Here is a 13,776-nt window from a genome sequence, read left to right as displayed (position 1 = left end):
ATAAATCGATGTTTGTCATATTATAGAGTCGTTAAGAAAAACATAAGGGGTTCAAATGATTATCGTAAAGTTGTTATGAGTTTTACAAACCTTTAGACTCATATTCAACATTGATTAAAACTTGGAGGGCCTTTATGAAAATATGTGATATATATATATATATAAATAAACCCTAAACCTAACATCATAAACATCACCAGCCGCTGCCGCCACCCCCGCCTGGCCGTTTTCCCGCAAGCTCAAGAGATTCCGGCGGACCTCCATCTCCGGCGAGAAGCCTCCGGCCACCTCCCCCCCCCCCTTCTTCCCTTCTCGTTCTCCGGTAACCCCACACCCAAATCCCTCGTTTTCTGGCGAGCACACCACCACCGAACTCCCACCCTCTCAGCTCCCTCGTTTTCCGGCGAGCTCCATCACCTCCGGCCACCTTCTCCTTTCCCCACGTTTTTCCGGCGAACTCCTCACCCTCAGCCACCTCTCTTACCCTCTCCGGTCGCTTTTCCGGCGACCGGAAAACCATCTCTCTCTGCCTCTCTCTCTCTCTACGGCTCTCTCTCTCTCTCTCTCCCTCCGGTTAATGTCAACGATCTCCGGCGGTCTCGGCTCGGTTTCTTCTCGGTGTAGAGCCACGACCATATGGACAGTTAATAGGTAAATTAAATTGGGTGTTGGTGTTATTAATGTTCATATATATCAATTATCGAGTCTAAATTGTTAATGATAGGTTTTTATGTATGGTTTTATTTATTGGTTGTACTCTTGGAAACAGGCTAGACGGGTATGGAGTTGTTTTGAATTGGGTAAAATATGAACATCCTAGTAATGGATATGTTAATTCTTTATGGGTTTAAATAACAATTTTATCTTGGTTCGGTTGGTTTGTACGTTAGTTGTTGAACTAGAGGTCTCGGGTTCGGGTCTCTACTAGACTGGTTTTAATATTATTTTTATATTTAACAAATTTATTGTTACTATTAGTATTAATATCAATACATAAAGATTATTATTAGTATTATTACATGTAACTTACTTTTATATTTATTAATTGATAATATTATTATTATTATCATTATTATTATAAATATTAAAGTTGTTATTAATATTATTAAAGATCATATTATTATTATCTATTAAAAATCATATTTTTATCACTTATTATTAGCAATAATATTATTATATTTATTTTGTGAACTCGTTTAGAACTCGAACCGACATCGAGGATGGTATCATTATTTACTGTCAATATTAATTATTATTATTATTATTATTTTCATCAACAACATTTTAATTAATACTAAGATTGTTATTCTTTAACTATTATTATTAGTATTATACTATATTAGTATTATTATTAATAATTATTGTTATTATTATTATCATCATTATCATATATATAACATATTTTAAAGTTATTATTATCATTATTATCTTATTATTAATAATATTGTTATAATCTTTATTATCAATTCATTTTTATACAACCGAACTCTTGATTTAAAACCCGTCTCGTTGCTATTTAATATGATTTAGTTATTTAAAAGTCTAATAAAATAATATATTTTATTTTAAGTATCAATTAAGTACGAGTCCCTAATCGTTAACAAGTTAACCGGTAACTATTATAAAAACCGAACCCCTCGTTAAGGATTTCATTTACAATTTCAACTATAGTTTCATTATGGTTTCAAGTTCATTAATATATATTATATTATTTATTTTAGTTAAGGTGTTTATCGATTCAAGTCGGATCTGTTCGTTTACCATTCGAGCTTCATTTATTTATCTATTTATTTTTCGATTCATCGATCGAGGTGAGTACTTTCATACCCCTTTTTCCATCTTTCGTTTTGGGGTGACATTTCATACTTATCAAACTAAATGCTTTATTTACTTGAATCTTTAAACCCACAAATGTGATTGTATACTTTACTTAAATAATTGCTCGATTTGGTGTCCTATGCTTACATGCTTATGTGTTTATCCCTTTTGGATGGTGGAACTATAAATCCTAGACCATTTGGCAACCCCTCATGGCAAGGTGTCGTTAACGTAATGCAATTAACGATAACTATAAAATCCTAGACTACTTGGCAACCCCTTGTAGCTAGGTGGTGCTAATGTGTTTAGCAATGGTCAATAAAATCCTAGACTATTTGGCATCCCCTTATAGCTAGGTGTCGCTAACTTGTTGGCGATAACTATTTATCCAAGTTGTTGCTTTTATTTATTTTTTTGTATACAAGTTTTGTGGCTTTTTATTATTATATACTTATATGCTCAAACTTATGATTTGCTCACCAACCTTTGTGTTGACAAACTTTATTTTATGAAATTTTACAGGTTTGACTTTTGTTGACTCGAGGACTTGACGAAAAACGTTATCAAGACTATTAGGGTATTAGTAAAACAAACAATATGATTGCTATTTAATTTCAAATTTGTTTATATGAACGAGATGTGCTGTTTATTGATTTATGAAATAAAATGAGTTGATTAAGTACCCGTAAATATACACAACGATCGTACTCCCTGCAGGAGAGCATCCTACGACCAAGGGTGGTGCGATCATGCCCATAGATTGCATAGTACCACCTATGTAAGGATCCAGACATACGTATACCACAGCCTGAGGGCTAGGTTTATACCCATAGTTATAATGGTTTTAGGAACACATAGTTCCTTGTAAACAATTTCATATAACAAGTTGACTCATTTGAAAACAAGTTTATAAAAGTTGGGTACGTATTCACCTTATCTCTTTAGGATCGGCTTCACTCACCGTCCAAGGTCTTTCCCTTCTTTATCTCGCACCTATAGTACGAGTATAAATATTTGTTAGTCGGATACACGATCCGGCATAAGACCTTTAGTCTTATCTCAATCCTCGATGAACCTTTAGTTCATTTTCTTTTACTTAAAAACCTTTAGTTTAAAAGTAAATTATAAACCTTTATTTTATAATAAAAACCCGACGTTTCTTCTTTTCCAAGAAACGTAATCATTTTCTTTTATTATTTAAGAATACTCTTTATTCATTAAATAACATTTCATAACAAAGAATATATACATATATACTTACACACATATATATGTATTCATCATATTCAATAATCAATCTTTTATTCATTTCTTTGTTATGTTTTCTTTCTTTTCTTTTATCGATGTATCGAGTATAACCTCGACTTAAGGCTTAAGCCTTTAATATAATATTGAATTATATTGAATTCATTATTACGCCTAACCTTAGTGGCGCATAGAAACCCTAGGGACTCGAGCAGCACTTCAACGCCGCTTCACTTTTCTCGACACGCAAATCGAGGAACGCCAAATCTTCAACACTCGTTGACACGACTTTCGAGACTCCTTGTCATTATAACAACACCTTCTTGATTGAGTGTGGGTGGAGGGTGGCACCACTTCGAGGAAACGTTGTACACAAACAAGGGATCGGGGCACGCTTATCGAGGCAAATCGATTATACGAACTTGGAATTCTAGTGAGAGGCTAGAGAGAGAGTTAAGAGTTGTGTTTGGTATGCAGAATGCAATGTCCATGGTTGCTATTTATAGACCTCAAATTGGATCCCATCGCGCTACGCGATAGGTCCTTGAGCAGGCCTATCGCGTACCGCGATATAGACCTGATGACGCAGAGAGTAGGTCTGCCACGTGTCGACACGTGGCAGGCACCGCTCCACGTGGCAACACGTGGCAGCTGCGTTGCCACGTGGTGACACGTGGCAGCACATGGTGCCACCGTGTGCCACGTGGCACACGTGTCACACTGTGTCAGACTCCCCATCGCGTATCGCGATGGGAGTCTCTTCTGACTCATCGCGTAGCGCGATGGGTCAGGAAAACCACATTTTTCATTTTAAACCCTCCAGTTTGGAAATTTGGCAATTTTAGTCCCTAGGCTTTAAAAAGTTGATACTTTGAACTCGAAATTTTCACGATGTTACATCCTCCCCACCTTGAAACGAATCTCGTCCTCGAGATTGCTTTACTCGAATAAGTGGGGTATTTCTTTCTTATTTCCGATTCGAGTTCCCAAGTATATTCGGGCCCTCTACGCGAGTCCCATTTAGCTTTCACAATTTTCAAAGTTCGTCTTTTTAATTTCTTTGTTTTCGAATCTTCAATTTGAAATGGACGTTCTACAAATTTTAAGTTTTCATTAATTTCAACGTCTTTTAATGGCATCGCCAACGATTCATCGGTCAACACTTACGTAGATTCGAAACATGGAATACGTCATGTATCTCTTGCATTTCCTCAGGCAGTCGCAAACGTTATGCAACAGTGCCGATTCGTTCAAGTACCTCAAAAGGTCCAACGAATCGAGGACTTAATTTTTCCTTTCTTACCGAAACGAACAACGTCTTTCCAAGGCGAGACTTTCAACAGAACTTTATCACCGACATTGAACTCTAATGGCTTACGACGGACGTCGGTGTAACTCTTTTGGCGATCACGTGCCGTCTTAAGTCGTTCCCGGATTTGAAGAATCTTGTCGGTAGTTTCTTGGACTATCTCGGGTCCAGATAATTGATTATCTCCGGTTTCAGACCAACACACGGGCATTCTACACTTTCTTCCATATAACGCCTCGATTGGTGCGGTTTGAATACTTGCGTGATACCTATTATTGTACGAAAATTTCATTAGGGGTAAGTGGTCATCCGAATTTCCGCCTAAATCGATCACACAAGCGCGGAGCATATCTTCCAACGTTTGAATCGTCCTTTCGCTTTGCCCATCGGTTTGTGGATGATTAGCAGTGCTCAGGTTCAACTTTGTACCGAGAGCTTGTTGGAAGCTTTTCCAGAAATGAGACATAAAACGACTGTCTCGATCTGATATAATAGACAGCGGTACTCCATGCAAGGCGACAATGGTGTTTACATAGATACGCGCTAATCTATCCATAGAGTACGACTCATTGATGGGTATAAAGTGTGCGGACTTTGTTAAACGATCCACAATTACCCATATTGCATTATGTTGTCGAGTCGTTCTTTGGAGTTTGGTAATGAAATCCATAGTAATCAACTCCCACTTCCAGACAGGAAGTTCGGGTTGCTGAAGCAATCCCGAAGGCTTTTGATGTTCAGCCTTAACTTTCAAACATGTCAAACATTTCGCCACATGCGAAGCGACATCCCTTTTCATTATGTTCCACCAATAGTTTGCCTTTAGGTTATGGTACATCTTATCATTTCCGGGATGCATCATATATTTAGACTTGTGAGCTTCGTTCAAGATTTTCTCACGCAAACCTCCAACGATTGGTACCCAAATCCTATTACCGATTCTCTGGATACCATCGTCACCCTTGACTAACGAGTTAATGGTGCCATTGCGTTTTTCATCGAAGATTTGGTTTTCTTTTATCGCTTGAGTTTGAGCAGATTTGATTTGTTCGAAAAGGTCAATTTGAAGCTCTAGACGTAGCGCTCGAACTCTTTTTGGTTTCTCGTGCTCTTTACGACTTAAGGCATCGGCCACAACGTTGGCCCTGCCTTCATGATAGACAATCTCGCAATCATAGTCGTTGAGCGTTTCCATCCATCGTCGTTGGCGCATGTGGAGCTCTTTTTGATCGAAAATATGTTTCAAGCTCTTATGATCGGTGTACACGGTAAATCTTACTCCATAGAGATAGTGTCTCCATATCTTAAGCGCAAAGATTATGGCACCTAACTCTAGATCGTGATTCGTATAATTCTTTTCGTGTACTTTGAGCTGACGAGAGGCGTAAGCGATTACTTTCTTACGTTGCATTAGTGTGCATCCCAAACCCGAGTGAGACGCATCACTAAATACCACAAAATCCTCAGTTCCTTATGGCAAAGCCAAGATAGGTTCTTGGGTGAGTTTTTGTTTGAGCATATCGAACGCCTCTTGTTGCTTCGTCCCCCATTCATACATGAGTCTTACAAGTTAATGAGGCTAGGGGAACGGCGATACGAGAAAAATTTTCGATGAACCTACGGTAATAGCTAGCCAAACCTAAGAAACTTCGAATTTTGGTTGGCGACTTTGGGACCTCCCACTTAGAGATAGCTTCAATCTTAGCGGGGTCCACTTGAATACCGTTTACTTTGATGATATGATCAAGAAATTGCACTTCATGCAACCAGAACTCGCATTTCGAGAACTTGGCGTACAACTTCTCGGTTCTAAGAATTTCAAGCAACGTTCGAAGATGAATTTCGTGATCGGCCTTTGACTTAGAATAAATAAGTATATCGTCGATGAATACGATAACGAATTTATCTAAGTAAGGCTTGCAAATACGGTTCATCATATACATGAATGCGGCCGGAGCATTAGTAAGTCCAAACGGCATAACCGTGAACTCATAATGTCAATACCTTGTTTGGAAAGCAGTCTTTGGAATGTCTTCGGATTGAACTTTAAGTTGGTGATAGCCGGAACGTAGATCGATTTTTGAAAAGAAGTAGCACCTTGAAGTTGATCGAAAAGTTATCAATACGAGGGAGTGGATATCGGTTTTTGATTGTAACTTTGTTCAACGCATGATAGTCGATACACATCCTCATGGAACCATCCTTCTTCTTGACGAATAAAATTGGTGCTCCCCAAGGCGACGAACTCGGTCGAATGAAACCTTTCTCCAAAAGCTCATCGAGTTGTTTCTTTAACTCCTTCATTTCGGTCGGCACTAAGCGATATGGAGCTTTGGCGATCGGAGCAGTGCCGGGAACAAGATCGATTCTGAATTCTACTTCACGCTTGGGAGGAATTCCGAGAAGTTCATCAGGAAAGACGTCAGAAAATTCGGAAACGATAGGAACGTCTTTGATTTCTTTTGGCTTAGACTCTTCAGTGACGTAGGCCATGAATGCGAGGCATCCTTGATTTAAACATTTGTTAGCCCTAATCATAGAGATTATGCTAACTTGGCCAGCATCTTTGTCCCCTTCAATTCGAATCGTTCATTTATCGGGGGCTTGAAGTTCAACAGTTTTGCTATTGCAGATGATACGTGCATGGTTATTGGATAACCAATCCATACCAAGTATAATATCAAACCCAGCCAGACTCATGGGTAACAAACAAATAGGCAACAAATAACCAGCTAAAAGGATTTTTCCGTTTTCAAGGGCTTTGGAGATCTTAATGATTTCACCGCTAGCAGTCTCGACGCTTAGAGTTTTATCTAATTTGTTAATGGTTCGTTTAATAGACTACAAAAATTATAATCTATAAAATTTAAATTTGCACCCGAATCAAACAAAACTCTAGCATAGGTGTTGTTGACTAGAAACGTACCAGTGATGGTTTCTGGCACATCAGCAGCCCTTTTTGTGTCGAGTACGAAGACTCGAGCGTTTCCTTTCTTGTTTTGACCACTTCCACCCGCACCACCAGCAGCGGGCTTATTCTTTGGGCACTCGAAACTTAAATGGCCCATTTCCTTGCAATTGAAGCAAGTCATTTTCTTCTTCCAGCAGTTATCAGCATCATGTCCCGTACTACAGGATTCACAGACTTTAGAAGACGGGGCGAGATTGCATCGGCCCTTGTGGTATCTCCTACATGTCTTGCACGGTGCAGAGTTGTTCGGTTTACGCCTTTGCTTCTAAAGTTGGAACCTCCACCAGTCCTTCCTTGAGCAACTGTTGTTGTCACCTTCTTGTCCTCTTCTTTGTTGCGGACCATGCCGCCCATCAAGTAACCAGCTAACTCCATTGCGGAGTCGGCGGTTTGAGGTAGATGCGATCTCACCATGTCGCGTATTTCTCACGGCAATCCCCAAATATATCGTGTGACTTTGCTGGACTCAGAGTTAACCAGCTGGGGAACAAGGCGACAGTACTCAAGAAACTTGTATTGTATTCGCAGAGATTTGTCCCTACGACCTTATGATTGAGAAACTTAGTTTGTATTTGGTCGGTTTCGTGCATTGGACAAAACTTTCCCATCACCATGGCCTTGAATTCTTCCCATGTCAGGCCATACATTATATCTCTCCCCTTACTCATTAACAGCGCATTCCACCATTCGTGCGCTTCACCCTTGAACATCAAAGCGGAATATTGGATCTTTTCCTCCTCAGAACACTTACTCGTGATAACAATAGTCTCCATCTCCTCGAGCCATCTCACGGTTGTGATAGCTCCTTTGTCAACATGGAACTCTTTCGGTCCATAGTATTTAAAGTCCTTGAACGAACATTCACTTATCTTGAGTTTCTTGAACTCACGTCTAACTCCACCATCGGCGTTAGACTCATGTACACTATCTTCGACACGAGACGGGTTCGGATGAGATTTTTTGGATTTTCGAGAGGGATGAACGGAAGGATTAGCCGTTCGAGAATGTCTGGATTGTCTAGATTGAGATCTAAACGCGGATTCTTCCCTAACAGCATCTTTAATCATCTTTTGAATTTTAGTCATGTATTTTTCGGGAATTTCTTCCTCTTGCTCGTTCTCGGGGCCTTTCCCCTTGTCTTTTATCTCTCTCTCTCTTTACGAGCATTCTCGTTATTGTTACTTTGTTCAGACATTTTCTTTTTCTTTATTAATTTAGTCTGAAAATTTTAGCAACATTTCTTTTATTAAACACACTTTTTATTTATTACACATTCATATATATATATATATATATATATATATATATATATATATCCCAAGGATATATATATATATTTTACAATACATATACATATATATATTGTTCCCACGATATATATATATATATAGCTGGTCCTATCATTACATAAGAACGTTTCAAACGTTCTTTATTTATACACATAGCATACAAAACTATTTTACACACATCACATCACCACCGTCTTTAGTCTTTCATAAACTTCTTCACAACTTTCGTGAGTTTGTTACATTTGTGAAGAAGTTTCTCTCCTATGCTCTTTTTCTTCTTCTTTTCCTCATTCGCCTTCTTCCTCCAGTCATCAGTTTCGTGTAGAGCGCGATCCAAATGCTCCTCATACGATTGCGGGACTATATTTGGGTATCCGTACTGTGGAGGTGGGTCACGATATCCCAGTGTCACCATCTCGTAATGATTCCTCGGTTCAGGATATGGAACATAGTCCATGTCTGATGACAGGTAGAGGTAGGTCTTGGCAGCTTGGTTCTGCTCTCGAATCTCGTCGGCTTGCTCTTGAATTGAGGGAATTTCTCCTTGAAATGGTGGGAAGCTTGACGAAGTTCGAATCCTAAGTTTCTCCAAATATTGGACATACGGATCCACAGAACCATAGCTTGCATTGTGGGAAGTGAGTGATCCTTCCATTGGGCTTGTCATTTCATTAGGATTATTAGGATGCTCTTCTTCTGGTTCTTTTTCGGACTCTTTCACAGTGTCCTCATCTTCTTCAAGATCTTCTTCCTCTTCTGGTTCATCTTCCTCTTCCGGTTCCTTTTCTTCTGGTTCATCCTCTTCCATAGGTTGTGTGGTCTCAATGTTCATGGAGGATATCTGGAAACTCTCCATAGGCATCATAATCCTCATCTTGGGCTTTCGGGACGGCCCTTCTCCATTATTGGGTTGTGAGTTGACTTCATTAAAAGTTGAACTTCCAGTAAACCATCGGCATGGATCGGAGTGACATTGCATCCAATCAGAGGATGGGGATTTTGGTTCTTCCTTAATAGGTATGTTAGAAAGAAATGCATATGACGGATGTGGATTTGGCGGTACATATCCAGTCGGGAAACGTTGTGGTATCTCCATGGGTTGATAAGTGGAAATCTCTGATGGGTAATACGTCGGGATCTCGGAGGGATGGTACATCGGTATTGTTGATGGATGACAGCTTGAGTGCCTCGATGGCTCAACACTTGGTTTTGGTGGACTATCGGGGATGTCAATCGGGTAGTGTTTGCTTCCAAGATAGTATAAAGGTTTGGACAGGTCTCGTTCCACGTCTTGGTCAAAGTACGCTTCATAGTATCCATCACTCATGTTGTCTTCAGGAAAGGGTTCGGCGATTCCGGCTTCCTTTGCCTTGCGCACATAATTTTCCATGTAAGTCTTGAATGACATCTAACAATTTTGGTGATTTAGAATGTAGTGAGGGAAAGAAAAGGTTACCAGCCTATCTTATCCCTAAACACATAAACAATTATTTCCTATACTTGGATCGAAGCTTGGGTATTGTTTTATGATACCCAATTCGCTAAGATCGATGGCTCTGATACCAACCTGTCACACCTCCATCTAAGGCTTAGGAGTGCGACCCAATAGTTGGTATCGTAGTTGTAAATAAATCGGAGTTACGTTAATTTGCGGAAGACTTATAAAACTTTAAGGATCGAAAGTGTAATTTATATATATATATTCAAAAGACGGGATTATAAAGCACCCGTTTAAGTTGTTACAAAATATTTATGTGTTATTACAAAACAATCCGAGCCATCGGATATTAGTAGTACTTCGACTCATCCAAGCGCTATCATTGTTCACCTGCAAAATGTAAGAAAATACGTCAGCAACGAATACTGGTGAACACGCTGACGCAAAAATACTTTCTTTTACTTTATTACCCCTCGAGACTACGCCTATCTCGGCCCAACGTGGCTTAGAAATAACAAAGTCAAATAACACATTATAAACTAGAGCCTCTACGCTAGGTCACCTCAGCAAACACCGCAGCGTTTGACTTAGTTAAGTACCCGTAAATATACACAACGGTCGTAGTACTCCCTGCAAGAGAGCATCCTACGACCAAGGGTGGTGCGATCATGCCCATACATCGCATAGTACCACCTATGTAAGGATCCAGACACACGTATATCACAGCCTGAGGGCTAGGTTTATACCCATAGTTATAATGGTTTTAGGAACACATAGTTCCTTGTAAACAATTTCATATAACAAGTTGACTCATTTGAAAACAAGTTTATAAAAGTTGGGTACGTATTCACCTTATCTCTTTAGGATCGGCTTCACTCACCGTCCAAGGTCTTTCCCTTCTTTATCTCGCACCTATAGTACGAGTATAAATATTTGTTAGTCGGGTACACGATCCGGCTTAAGACCTTTAGTCTTATCTCAATCCTCGATGAACCTTTAGTTCATTTTCTTTTACTTAAAAACCTTTAGTTTAAAAGTAAATTATAAACCTTTAGTTTATAATAAAAACCCGACGTTTCTTCTTCTCCAAGAAACGTAATCATTTTCTTTTATTATTTAAGAATACTCTTTATTCATTAAATAATATTTTCATAACAAAGAATATATACATATATACTTACACACATATATATGTATTCATCATATTCAATAATCAATCTTTTATTCATTTCTTTGTTATGTTTTCTTTCTTTTCTTTTATCGAGGTATCGAGTATAACCTCGACTTAAGGCTTAAGCCTTTAATATTATATTGAATTCATTATTACGCCTAACCTTAGTGACGTATAGAAACCCTAGGGACTCGAGCAGCACTTCAACGCCGCTTCACTTTTCTCGACACACAAATCGAGGAACGCCAAATCTTCAACACTCGTTGACACGAATTTCGAGACTCCTTGTCATTATAACAACACCTTCTTGATTGAGTGTGGGTGGAGGGTGGCACCACTTCGAGGAAACGTTGTACACAAACAAGGGATCGGGGCACGCTTATCGAGGCAAATCGATTATACGAACTTGGAATTCTAGTGAGAGGCTAGAGAGAGAGTTAAGAGTTGTGTTTGGTATGCAGAATGCAATGTCCATGGTTGCTATTTATAGACCTCAAATTGGATCCCATCGCGCTACGCGATAGGTCCTTGAGCAGGCCTATCGCGTACCGCGATATAGACCTGATGACGCAGAGAGTAGGTCTGCCACGTGTCGACACGTGGCAGGCACCGCTCCACGTGGCAACACGTGGCAGCTGCGTTGCCACGTGGTGACACGTGGCAGCACATGGTGCCACCGTGTGCCACGTGTCACACTGTGTCAGACTCCCCATCGCGTATCGCGATGGGAGTCTCTTCTGACTCATCGCGTAGCGTGAAGGGTCAGGAAAACCACATTTTTCATTTTAAACCCTCCAGTTTGGAAATTTGGCAATTTTAGTTCTTAGACTTTAAAAAGATGATACTTTGAACTCGAAATTTTCACGTTGTTACATGAAGTTTTGGTCATGTTGCTCGAATTGAAATGGTTAGATTATTACTCGCCTTAGCCGCTTGAGAGCGGTTGGAAGTACATTACTTGAATGTGAAGTCGGCGTTCTTACATGGTGAGCTTGACGAGACCGTGTATGTTAGTCAACCGGAAGGTTTCGAGAAGAAAGGAAGTGAAATAAAGTTTTTTTATTAAGGAAGGCCCTTTACGGGTTAAAGCAAGCACCGCGGGCTTGGAATGTGAAACTCGACAAAGTGTTGCAATCGCTTGGTTTTTACCAATGTCAACGAGAAACGGCAGTGTATCAAAAATATATAGAGAATGACATATTAATAATATGTGTGTATGTTGACGATGTACTTGTCACGGGTTCAAGTAAGGATGAAATTCTTAAGTTCAAGAAACAAATGGAGGAACAATTCGAGATGAGCAATTTGGGTTTATTGTCATTCTATCTCGGAATAGAAGTCTCACAATCCGAAACCGGGATCGAGATCAAGCAAGAAGCCTATGCCAAGAAGATCTTAAAAGAAACAAATATGGAGATTTGTAATCCTACCAAGTGTCCACTTGAACCGAGCACAAAGCTTTCAAAAGACAAGAAGGGGAAACCCGTTGATGCTACCGTCTACCGAAGAATAATCGGGTGTTTGAGGTTTTTGTTACATACGAGACCGGATTTGAGTTTTTCTGTTGGAATAGCGAGTCATATGTAAGAGCCAAAGGAATCTCACATGGATGTGATTAAGCATATTTTTCGGTATGTTAAAAGAACTGTGTCTTACGGTTTAAAATATATGAGGGGTGGAATTCGTCACCTTTACGGGTATTCCGATAGTAGCCATGGAGTTGATGACGATGATGGCAAAACTACTACCAGGTATGTTTTTTACTTTGATGATGCCCCGGTTACTTGGTGTACTCAAAAACAGTCAACGGTAGCTTTATCTTCGTGCGAGGCGGAGTTTATGGCAGCAACCACGGCTGCGGGTCAAGTCGTCTGGATCTAAGAATTACTTAGTGAAGTAACGGGATGGCCGATGGAAACCGTAGTATTATATGTTGATAATACATCTTCCACTGCACTTATGAAAACCCCGGTGTGGCTTGGTCGAAGTAAACATATAAAAACAAATTTATCACTTCATACGAGATTGTATCAAGAACGGGGATGTTAGAGTGGAACATATTCCCGGAAGTGAACAACGAGCTGACACGTTGACGAAGGCTCTAGCTCGTATAAAGTTTGCGGAGATGCAAAAGCTACTTGGAGTAGATGATCTCTCGAAGGCCAAACCGAAATTAGAGGGGTGATTGTTAGCCATAATTTGGTTTGGTCTGGTCCATCAAGCCTATGGTGGATCGGTATCTTGGAGACCAGGTCGAGCACATTAATTGGGCTACAAGTTATTTAATTAATTGTTTAAATATGTTTTTACTAATTAGTATTTGAATATGATAAGGAGTTTGTATTCTAGTCTAATTAGGTTTTCACTAGTATATATACCCGAGCTCATGGGTTATATCATTGAGAGTTTATGCATTGTAATTTTTCGAGCTGATGAAAGTTACATGATCAAGCTTATGATCTAAATTCGTTTTGTGTTTTCGATTCTGGTTACCAAACTTCACTTTTACTTTTTCATTTTCTATTGTTGTTTGTA

The 13,776-nt window shown here is 39.4% G+C and overlaps 1 protein-coding gene across 1 annotated transcript in view; it reads right to left on the bottom strand.

Moving 5' to 3' along the window:
• The window catches only part of LOC143614262 (uncharacterized), a 34,457-nt gene that overhangs the window by 17,077 nt on the left and 3,604 nt on the right, over positions 1 to 13,776 (bottom strand). The gene's annotated exons all lie outside the window — the stretch shown is intronic.

The sequence above is a fragment of the Bidens hawaiensis genome, unplaced genomic scaffold, assembly GCF_021521415.1.
Source record: "Bidens hawaiensis isolate Kalapana, Puna unplaced genomic scaffold, B.hawaiensis_p1.1 tig00002273_1, whole genome shotgun sequence".
Classification (NCBI taxonomy): Eukaryota; Viridiplantae; Streptophyta; class Magnoliopsida; order Asterales; family Asteraceae; genus Bidens; species Bidens hawaiensis.
This window is presented reverse-complemented; position numbering and strand designations above follow the sequence as displayed.